Here is an 11,581-nt window from a genome sequence, read left to right as displayed (position 1 = left end):
AAGGCCTGAAAGCGTTCCTAGACGCCCAGCCCTCGGCGAAGGCAGGCACCGGTAACCCGACTTGCCGGGAGGTCAGGCTGTTCGGCCCCATTCTGCCCCTTCCCAGTGCGAAGGGGCTGGGCGGGCCGCGCTCCCCTCAGCGCCGCAGTGAAGGTCTGTCAGAGCTCCCGAGAGAGGCCGGACGGTGGCCCCCCACCAGAAGGCGCCCAGCGGGCTGGGAGGCGCCGCTTTCCCGCCCCCCTCCGGGAAGTAATCGTGGAGGCCGTGACAGACGACATGGCGGAACCCGACAGCTAGAGCAGCGGGAAACGCCGCCGCCAGGGAAGGGCTCAGGCTGAGGGAAGGGGAAGGCCTGGCCCGGCCCCGCCCCGCCGGCGGGGCTACGGCAAGTGAGAGGAGACAAAAGCCCTCCGGCGGCAGACGGCATCACCCGCCTCCGCGCGCTCGTTCGGAGCGGGTGACGTCAGGCGCGTCACGTGCTTTTCGGCGCGCGTCACGCCGCGCGCGGCGGCTCCTCCGCCAATCCGTGGGCGCGGGTGCCGGCCGAGCGCGCCGCTCCGCGCGGCGCCGCCGGCCAATCCCTTCCGCCGGCGGAGGAGGGACTTCCGCCAGGAGCCGGAAGCGGGTCTCTCATGCGAGCGGGTGGTTGAGTCTCGGCTCGGAGACGTTTCGGGCCCCGGAGCCGCCGCCGCCGCCTCCTCCCTCCGCGCCCCCCTCCCCGCCGTGCTGCCGCCGCCTGCTCCTCCTCCCGGCCCCCGCCCCGCTCTCCGCTCTCCTCCTCCTGGCATCCGGCGGCGGCGAGGCCCCGGCGGCGGCGGCGGCGTAGCGAGAGGCCCCGGCGTAGCGGAAAGCCCGGTAGGAGCGAGAGGCCCCGGCGCCAGTGGAGACACCCCCCACCTCCCGTGCCCGCCCGCCTTCTCCCCATCGAGGCCCGGCCCGAGGGCGGCGGCGGCTGCTGGTGACAGGTGAGTGCGAGGGGCCGCCCGGGGCCCGCGCCCGCCCGGCGCCGGCGGCCGCTCGGGCCGCACCCCCTGCCCCACTTCCCCCATCTTCCGGTGTGAGGGGGGAACGGCGGAGCTGGAGGGGGAGAGAGGCCCCCCCCTTCCGCCACCCGCCTCGCACCGGGGAGGCGGCCGGAGCCGCCATCTTCCCACCCGAGGCGGTTCCCGGGGGAGAAGTAGGAGGGAGGAGGAGGGATCCCGGCTTGGGGCCTTGATGGTAGCGGGGGGATAGGGCGAGTGGCCGGGCCGCCGGGGCCGCTCCCGCACTGCGGCCTGGCCGAGCAGCGCCCCGGAGGGTGGCCGGGCAGCGGGCGGGTGAGCTTTGCCCCCCGCGCCCGTTTGGCGTGGCCGAAGATGTCCCCGTGGACAGCGGGTGGGAGCTCCGCCTTTGGAGGCGGCGGGGAGGGGGCAACGCCTGAAGCGCCGGCCGTTCTCGCCTGTCCCTCTTCGGCGGGTGGCGAGCTGCGACCCTCTGGAAGAGGCGGGCCGGAGCCGGCGGCGGGTGCGGGCGGGAGCTGGGCAGTGCAGTGCTGGCTGCTGGGGATCAGCCCGGACTGGTGAACCGATGGTGCGGGAGGGAGCGGGCCAGCCGTGCTCGCAGGTTGCGAAAATCTACTTGCCAAAGCAGCCGCCACACAAACGGTGTTTTGCCTCTAGGATTTTGTTGGGCCTTCGCTGGCTGCTTCAGTTAAGTTGTTTTCACTCTCAGTTTCAGTTTGTGCAGATGCTCAAAATTACTACGTAGCTTTGTCCGCAGTTTAAACAGATGTGCACTTGCCAAACAATGTTGTACAAGATTCCTGTGTGGCAGATAAGTATAATTATTTTTATTCTGCAGGTAAGGGAATTGAGGCAAGGCGGTTAAGACTTGCCTGTGGCCACAGAGAGAGAGCTGGTTTCAAAACCACTCTTTAAACTTGAGTCACGGTTGGGGTAAAACCATGGGAATTCTGGCTTCCGATCCTGCGTCTTGTCTCTGGCCTAGTTTTGTTGGCCTCCGTCTGAATTCTTAGTAAAATTGGAGTAGGAATCTTTATTAAGTACTGCCTCAGGATCGCTATTGAAAGGCTTTAACCTTTCATGTGGTTTAAGTGTCATGTCAAACTTATCTGGTTTTTAAGCATTGGATAAATTTTCAAAGGTCAAAGCATGTTGTGTTTTTTTTTTTTTAAACTTGCTGGGATTTCACAACTCTAGGGTTTTGATTCTGATCTGGTAACTGTTTTTATCAGTTGAACTTTCACTTGTTTCCTGCTGACTTGTAAGCATTTCTTCAAGTTAATTCTTGAGATACGAAGCTAATCAGCTTATTCACTCAAGCTATTAGAAGAACATTGGTATTTTCTAATTTTTTTTTGTGGGAAGTGAAAGGGAGAGGAAAACTAGGGTGAGGCCTGATAAAGTACATACAGAAAACAGTATGTATTTTATATGTAACGTCTACAGGAAATTTTATTCTTCTGGGTATATTGCCATTTATATGTGTATACTATATATATGGAAGCCAAAATTACTCTTACATTTAATTGGCCCTGCGTTCTGGGGAAAAAAAAATCCTTATTGAAACTGGTATAAAAGGTTTGCATAAATGAATTAACAGAAAACATTTGACCTCTTGGGTGTTCCTGAATAAGTGATTGTATATTTTCATGGTATATAATCAGGTCCTTAGGTGCACACAATGTTCTGGGTTGGATTGAATTGTTTCCCTTGTAATTATTTCTGTTTTTTCAAGTGTTTACGCACAAATGCCTTAAGGGAATAAAAGTGTCAGCACAAGTGTGTTCTGCCTTGGCTGCTTTTTATGGCTTGCTCTAATGCAAATATGCACATAGAAAGGTATGGATGACTGATAAGTACATATGTATATATTGTTTAGATATGTGGCTGCAACTTAAATCTTCTTCAGTACAGAGCAAGATGTAGGTTCTGGAACTGGGAGCAGTTGGGGGGACTTTGGGATTTGGGTTTTTTTTTTTTGTTAGTTTGAGACGTGGTAATCATGTAGGCAACTTCTGACTCTGGTGCTTTACTTGCTTAGAGTGAAATTAACTACTTGGTTTATTTTACTGAAATGTGAAATAAATACAATCAGGTTTGTCTAATCTACATGTCCTGTGGAGATCTGTTGCTGCGTCTGTTATTAAGTCTCGTATCTGTCAGTGGCTTTGGCTTTAAATCAGTTGTGAGCTTAATTGGCATGGTAATATAAACTCTTTGTTAAATATTTATTACATTACCTCACAAAATGCACATGCTAGACATGGAAGAGGCGTGTTTCTGGCCATAGTGCGTGACAAATCTAAAGTGACAGCTGAAAGGTAGCAAGAAAGGAGTTAGAAAGAACAAAGTAACTGGGTGTAGATGTGTTTCATCAGTTTAATTTTTTTAAACTAGGTGGCTTTTTGGCCCTTCAGTGCTATTAATGTTTAATTCCGTGGTGCCTGTATACATTCATCAGACATTCATGTTCTCGTAAATTAACAGGTAAGGTACACAAATAAGCACGTAGAGCACTTGACTTACCTTTTCTTGTGCCTGTGTTGGAAGGAGCAGGTTTTGTCAAGGACAGTGGCCTTATTGATCTTGAAGAGGAGCATTCTTGTCTTGGAGACGCTCTGCAAAGGCAGGTGCAAAGGTGGCTGTAGAGGTAGCTAACAAAAGCAGCGTCAAGAAGGCTATTGCTGGCACAGAGAAAAAGGCAAAAGAGACCAGATGAAGAAAGCCAAGAAACAGTTTCAAGTCTGGAGAACTTCAGGCTTTGGGAGTGTGATTTTTTTTGTGTGTATGCGCATATGTGAGGAACTGTTACATGATGTAAGACGTTGTAAAAAGTGTGGTTTACACAGTGTTCTGTTCCTTTAAGCATTTACTAGCAAAATGACATTTTTAGACAACAAGTTTGTGTAACTTTAGAAATAAACTAGAAAATAATCTTTGGCTGCATTTATTCCTGTATGTAATCTGTCATACTAAACTAATATGCGTATTGCCAGTCTCTTGTATTTGCCTTCAGAATGGGCACACACAGGTAGGAGTAGGAAAGGAAGGATGTTACAAAATAGGATATTGTAAGGAAGAAAATTAACCCCTTCTCCTACAGTTTTGTAAGAGGCAATAGTATGTGGAGAACTGTGTAGAAAATGAGAGTAAAAGCTACGCTTATAGTAAAGGCACCAGAAAGGTCTTTGAACGATGTTCCCAAAGCAAGGCATACGCATGCTGAATCCAATACTATTATTTTAGTCCGTCTAAAACAAGATCTAGACAAGGTGGATTTCACCGCATAAGCCAGTCGTGAAATTAGGGAGGGGAAAGTGATGTAAAACTAAACTTTAGTGTTAGTTTTGTGTGATACCTCAAAAAAGAGAAAACATACGTGCACACCCTCTTCCACCTGAACAGGTAATATGCTTTATCAAATGTATCAGTTGAAAATGTTGTAAATACAGTTATAAGCTAGTGCTTTGGGGAAGCTCTATTTTCTTTTCCTATGTATTAACTCTCCAGTGTGAAATTCGAGGCAAGCTAGTGTATCGTAACAGCCAAACATGAAAATAGAACACCTCTGAGCACTTATTCTGAATGTAAAACTTAGTAATATTTCACCTGGTCAATAAAAATAATTTGGTGCTGTAAATATTGATAATTGAAGAAGATCCATTGCTATTCCAACAATCCACTTCTTTCTCTTCAAAGATATGCGGACTTTGACTGGCTCACGATAAAAAAATCACCTAAAACTAGTAAGTTTGAGGAACTTGTTAGTAACAGGAGACTCGAAGCTGACCACCCATTCATTTAAATTAATCTAGCCAAGTTCTATAAAGTAGTGCAACAGAGAAGAAAATTCTATTAATTGGTTCATAGCTGCTATTTCTTAAGTTTTGGTGATGTGATGGAGCCAAGGATTTATAATCCTTTTTTTAATTGGTCTTTCACGTTTGTGCATTCTGTGTGCATGTTGCTGTTCTGTACCCTTTCTAAAGGAGGGTGTCCCCCGTCTCTTTTAGGAAGCACGCAATAGAGTAATACCTGCAGACAACAGAGGTACTTTGGAGTACTTAAATTAGGTGTGACTGTAATACAGCATAATTGTGCGATTAGCCATGACAGTGTTCGTTCTGTGATGTGTGCTGCTGCAGGTATTTTGTGTCTGGCTATGTGTTTCAGGAACAGCAATTAACTCCAAAATTGGAAGTCTGACAGGGGTTACTAATATGTGGCTAGCTACTTGGCCTAGAACATAGCAGGGAATTGGGGAAACACTGTTTTGACGCCCTGGTGAATCACCAATTTCTTTGAGCCTTAATCTTTCCTAACGCTCGTTTACCATGGAGGGCTGGGCTATGCATATTCTGGATCCTGTCAGTCCAGGTCCTTAATGGGTAGTTGAATGATGTAATACAAAAGGAATCATTCGTTCATAAGCTGAATGGATTGCCGCCTCTGCGCTTCCAGCAGCTCTGTTGTTGTTAGCATAAGGCTGTTGGCATGTAAGGAGCTGGTGTCCCAGGGAGTATATCCTACAGTAAAGGTTTATTCTGGATTGCCTTTATGGCCAAGTGGAGTTCACAGATATCTCCAGTTCAGTGCACATGTACTTAAAGTAGTAGTAGCTACACACAGCTTTTAGTTATGGACTGTTGCATATACCGATAGATAGAAACACGGATGCCTATAGATATCTATAGGCATCTATCTGGCATGGTAGCTTATGATGAATTAGACCCAGAATTGCTTTATCTGTTAGGGACTCTTTCCTACAATGCCTGTATTGGTTTCACTATTGAAAATGGCAAGCGCTGGCGATCCAAAGACTTTGGAAATTACAACCTTCAGATGCTGTCAGCAGTTCATATGGGACTTATTCAGGAATATACTGAGTTTTGAGTGTAGATGTAGAACATACAGTTATTTTACCTAAAGCTTGTGGTGGGCTTTTTGCAAGTCTGAATACTGTGTCACTTAATTTTGCTTTTAGATTTCCTCTGTTTTCATGCACAAGTATCACAATAGTATTTCCCCTTTGCTTAGATAAATTCTCCCTCAACTTCATACAGGCTTTTCCCTGCTAGTTTGGAAATAAGCATCCATGATGAATATTAATGCTTTATCGGTGGTATTCATAAGACAGACTTCCATCTGTCTTGGTGATGGAGTTACAAACTTACTTCAAAAACCTGTATATTTCTGTTATTCCGTTAAAGTGCTTTATAATCATAGGATGCCAGTGATCTGACAGGGAATCTTCAGAAACAAAATATTAGTTAAATAGTAATTATGTTGAGGAAAAAATATTTAACCCTTTGATAAATCTCACTTGTCCGAAACTTCATGAAATGCTTGAGAACATTACAGGTTCTTACAGTTAAGCCTCTTGGCAGCCCTCTGGTTTTGTTTTCAGTCAGTGTTGGTATCCATAAGTGTATTTTTACAGGTTGTGATGCTGTCGCAGGTTGCCCCACAACAGTCTGACTTCTGTTCAAACAAGGAACTGATGAGTCAACAGACCAATGTCCAAAGTAGCTGGCTTTTTCATACCCTGGCACTGAAGGTTTGTGCTCAAACGTTTTGATGTATGCTGCTGGTTTCTCATTCTTGTTCTAGGAATTAGAAAAACAGAGCAAAAGTGGAGAACACATCGGACACAGCTACTTTTAAGTGTTGAGGACCAAAGTTTATGAAACAGCTACCTAAGGTGCAGAATCTGCAATCTTGGAGTTTCATTCCCATTCAGTGTTATTGCTACCTGATAGATAGGGACAGAAAATGGTCAACACATTGCTGTTTAAAGCAGCAAGGCAAACAATTTGAGCAAAATATCATTGCCTGCATTGGAATGTCTCCAAGATCTTAGGTTTCTGTACTTGTTCCTGTTAAAAGCTTGTTGTCCAATTCTTTATAATGGATGTCTAAAAGACTTGTATTATAAAGGAGGGAGAGGGATCTTTTTGTTATGAACCTGTTGCTGAAGCTTAGCTTATAATCTTTTTTTACGATTATAATTTTCTGTTTCTTAATTAACTTTGTATATTTTAACTGCCTGGATTCAAGGAATCAGTGGAATTTTTAGGAGAGTCTGTGCCCAGTTGTTTTGGCTTGCAAGGAAGAATTATTGTCCCTAAATCCAAGCTCAAATATTGGAACAGTCCATCCTCCTAACAGTGAGTCAAAACCTGAATTACCAGTAGTTTTGATTACAGTGATACTCCAGAAAGGTGGGGTGTTCTAACTGTGAACAAATGTGCACCAATAGTCTTTCATACCGTGTTTTACAAGTAAAGCAAGAGTTGCTTCTGATTTTGGTGAAGCTTGTAATGGAGGATGGTGGCTTTTTCAAAAAGAGGAAGTAATACTAAAGTGACTGGATTATTTGGGTTAAATTCTATTTTTAGCAAAGAGGTTAATGAAATAATCATTGGCAAAAACATAAGCTTCCTTTTCTTATTACAAAACCTTAAAGTTAAATGACGCTTTTTCTGTAAGTAGTTTAGATTTGGTCATGAACATGTTTCAAAACTTAAACTAACATATTTTAGGTAAATGAATACCTTTCAAGTCACCCGCCAAAAAAAACCCAAAGCCCAGAGCTTGAGGGAGTTTATCCTAGGCTGTATGTTTTGCAGAACAAGTGTTTATGAAAATAATCTTTGCATAGTCAGGATTATTGTATATGTTCCTGTTGGAAGAAGACTTGGCATTGTACCTTTTCATTTATCACTGTAATTATCAATATCTTATTTGGTTCTGTATAGGCCTCCCACCTGGACTCGGGTGTAGACCCTTTTCTCTCTCACTTTTCTCAGAACTGTTCTGACTGAAGATGTATTCTAGGAGCACCATAACAGCTGTCCCATCAGTCTGCATCAAATATTTTCTATAATTCTAGTTCTGCATGTGTTTGAATTTGAGATCCTTGGTGTAAGATTTCTGCTTCCCCTAATTAGGTGTTTATTGTGTGGTCTGAGAATGTGATGATAAAGAACCTAGCAGTCCGCTTTGAAGCTGTATGTGTGTCTTAAAGAATAATTCAAAGCACTAAAAATATTAAGTGTCCTAGAAGTTCCAGTTTTTGACCTCCTCTTGCTTAAGCACAGCACTGATTGCAGACTTGAAACATGGAATCCAAATAATAGCAATATTCTAAGATAAGCCTATTAAGACCTGTTAAAGAACGTCAGACTTCTAACCTCACGCTTGGAACTGCCCTAAATATTAACCTCAGAGCTTCAAGTGATGTTTGTAGTCTTGTCTTTCATCATAAAATACTGCATCCACTTTTGCCAGCTTCTGACTTTTTCTGGAGAAGGTGCTGTCCATAAAATCCCACCCAGCATAGCTGGGTTGGTTATTTCTTTTACTTTTGCAAACTGTACTGCCTAGAGTCACAGACAGCACCCTGAGTTGCATGTTGCCCATCTTCTGGCTAGCAGGGTAGTGAAGTATGCGGAAAACTTAAAGATCATATTGGTAAATCGAGAGGAGGAACCTTCAGTAATTGAAACAAGGAAGTTCGTTGTTCCCGGCATTGCTACACTGACGCTTCATGCACAACATTTAACTTGTTCCCTCTAAGCGAGTGCTGAAGCTGCTGGTACTCTGTCTTGCGTTGTATCTTTTGAAGACTTAGTGTTTCTTTGAAGAATTAGGAAAGGCCAAATAGATGATAAATTGCTGCATCTTAGCTTAAAAAATCTGAAGCAGCTAGTAAAATATTGTAGCAGTTGTTCTGTGAAATAAACATAATTCATAAAATGACAGGTCCATTTACTGAGATGCTGGCCAGTCCATCAGCCAGCAAAGTCAGGAATCAGTTTCAGTCTTAGAATGAAAAATGCCTCTCAAGATGAAAGTGCAACAGTTCCTGAAACTTTACTGCTCTGTGTGAGCTCTTAGCATACCTAATTGTTGCTTCCTTCAGCAGTGGAGTAGGAAGATTAATCTCTCTGACTTTCCTTAAATAGATACTTTAGAGAAAAGCAAGCCCCCAAAACCCCCTTGGTTAAGTCAGAGCAAGCCAGCTATGTGGGGAGGGAAGGGAAACAAGGAAAATACATTATTATGCAAGATACCATCATTGCATAATAATTCCTCATGTGTGCATGAGTTCAGAGAAGATACGATATAATGAGAAAGACAGTATCCAGACTGCCAAAGTAAACTCACTTGCAGGAAATAAGATGTGTGTCAAAATGAAGAACTATATAGTTCATAGGAAAAAAGATGAGAAGTCTTTCACGTGGCTTTTTCTGATAGCCATGTTAATCTCTTCATGTGGTGTCTTGGTTGGCTATGGGAAGGAGTAATATAGGCTAAAGATACATGGAAGTTTTTGAAAAGTTTCCCTTATTTTTTTATTTTCATTTTAAATAAATCAGTTTAAGAGTTTAAGTTACCATCTAGTTTTCCGAAAATGCCTATTTAAAAATAGTACAGAAATGCACAATATTTTGTGAAATCCATAATCATTAGTACTAATAGGTATCGGCTCCTGCCCTATTCATTCCAGGGCAAGCTTTAATTTTCTTTCTAATTCAATTTGCTGTTTCTAGTCAATTGTGTCTTGGTCTTCTGCTTTCTGTGTGTACTGAGGTGTTGTGTGATTATTAGCTCATGAGACCTCAGTGCAGACAAGCATCATGGATGATGATAGTTGACGAATTAGATGAGGTTTTGCATGTGGTGGTGCTAAACTTCAGAAACAGGTTTTTTTCATGCTTTCCTAATGTTTGCATTAAGTGGAAAAAATTAATTTCTGCATCAGTGAACAGTATTTGACATTAAATATTGGTATTACACTAAAAGCCTGGAATAGTCTCCCAGCTAATTTGGTAGGCATAAAGATATCTGAAGTTATTGAAAAGCTTTGATTTGCGGAGAAGAATGCAATTAGCCTATTGAAGATGACACCAAAGGGTCTAGAGTTAATATTTGTGTGGTAGGTAAACACTTCTAGCTGTTAAAATTATGTATATTAGTAAAAATACCAACACTTTAATTTGCACTACCTCAGCTGTGACTTTATTTGCAGATCAGAATCCCACTGCACTGGACACTGTGCAAGCGCAGACTGTTGCCTTGTAGCTTAGTCAAGCGTAACAGGTAAATGTAGGTGGATGGGAGCGTTACATGAAATTAATATGAGCAGTGGGCTAGTATAATCTATGATGTCTGTGCTCTGATGAATACTTCATCAGTTTTTAAAATATATGTATTTAAAAAAAATCTTGCGGAAGAAGGGAACTTAAGTCACATTCTACAGTTTCTGTTAATCCGTGTTAGGCATAAATTTGGGGGTTTTATACTTAGCTGTTATTTAGGCTGTCTTTTTTTAGAAAATTATATGAAAAGTTAGTCTCCCTCTACACTTAGGCTCATTTAATAAATGTATTCTCTATTATACAGCTTGGAAGCAGAGGCAGATGTGAAATGGTCTACAGTGTGGAACTCCAAGCTTGTCCTTTTGTAGGTGCTTTGAAGCATCATGGCACTGTGTTCAGGCTTAATTTGTTTTCTGTGGTGTTTTTTGGTTTTCTTTTCAATGCAAAAGAGCAGTGGTTTGCATTCACCTGTTCTTTCACTCTTTAATTCAGTACAGGCATTCTGCTGGGATTTCTCTTGTGAAAGTCCTGCAAGTATGTTACTGTTGTCTTTTTCTTTTTTTTTTCTTGTTGTCTTGCAGTAGGAACTACCTGTGATGCTTTGTAGGCAAGAGTAATAGCAGCAGCAGAATAACGTGCCCTTGACTTCTTAAGTTTCACTCAGAACTGCAGGACTTGGTTTGTAGTACTTTGCTGATGATTGCCTAGAGAACAGGAAGGAAGGATTAATGGCATTGGTTCAGTTTGGGTCCTCTCTCCTCTGCTGGTGGTCACAGAAGTAAAGTGTGTGTGCAAGCAACTACTGTGTAGTTCTCTGTTTAATTGTTTGTAGAAAAGGGGGATTGTTGAAATTTATTCCAATTCAGTTCTTGCTGGTGATGTTTTCTTTCCTGGAAAAATAAGAAGAGACACCAGGGCTGGAAGGTAGGGAGGAGGTCAAATGCTCGTGAACTTGAGGGAGTATTTTATCAGAAAGTCGTTATACTTTGAGACACTTACCTAATGTGCTTGAGTGGCAAATTCCTGATCTCTTTCCTGAGAAAGATGAAAGACCTTTTTCCTCCAGTGTGAGATTGTTTTGTGCTTTTCGTAGGCCTTGGTGATGAACACAGAATTTGTGATTCTACATTCAACTAGATCAAACAAGTTTTCAAGAGAAGATGGGGTTGTGGAGAATTATGATCATAAATGCTTTAGATTAAGGTAGCACCCCACCTTTCATTTCACAATTGGCATGGTTTGGCTGAGCTGTTAACTTTAATTCTGCCATTTGAGAGGTTGCTCAGATAGTGCACAAGTGGAAGAGTGAAGGCTTTATTTTAATTAACAGTTTGGTACTTCTTGAAATCATCATCTGATAAAAGAATATCTTATCTGACATGATAGTTATAATAGAAATGAAATATGCATCTTTATGGATAACCTGCAGGGTGTGTGCTGTTAGTCCACTTATAGGAGGAAAACAAGCTTGTGTCT

At 43.1% G+C, this 11,581-nt stretch overlaps 1 protein-coding gene across 1 annotated transcript in view; it reads left to right on the top strand.

Annotated features, from left to right (window-relative positions):
• Positions 1-598: 598 nt before the first annotated feature.
• The window catches only part of LARP4B (La ribonucleoprotein 4B), a 54,317-nt gene continuing 43,334 nt past the window's right edge, over positions 599-11,581 (top strand). Inside the window, exon 1 of the mRNA XM_063324442.1 lies at positions 599-965. The gene's annotated coding sequence lies outside the window, so the exon portion shown is untranslated. The remainder of the gene's footprint in view (positions 966-11,581) is intronic.

This window comes from Chroicocephalus ridibundus, chromosome 2, assembly GCF_963924245.1.
Source record: "Chroicocephalus ridibundus chromosome 2, bChrRid1.1, whole genome shotgun sequence".
Taxonomy (NCBI): Eukaryota; Metazoa; Chordata; class Aves; order Charadriiformes; family Laridae; genus Chroicocephalus; species Chroicocephalus ridibundus.
This window is presented reverse-complemented; position numbering and strand designations above follow the sequence as displayed.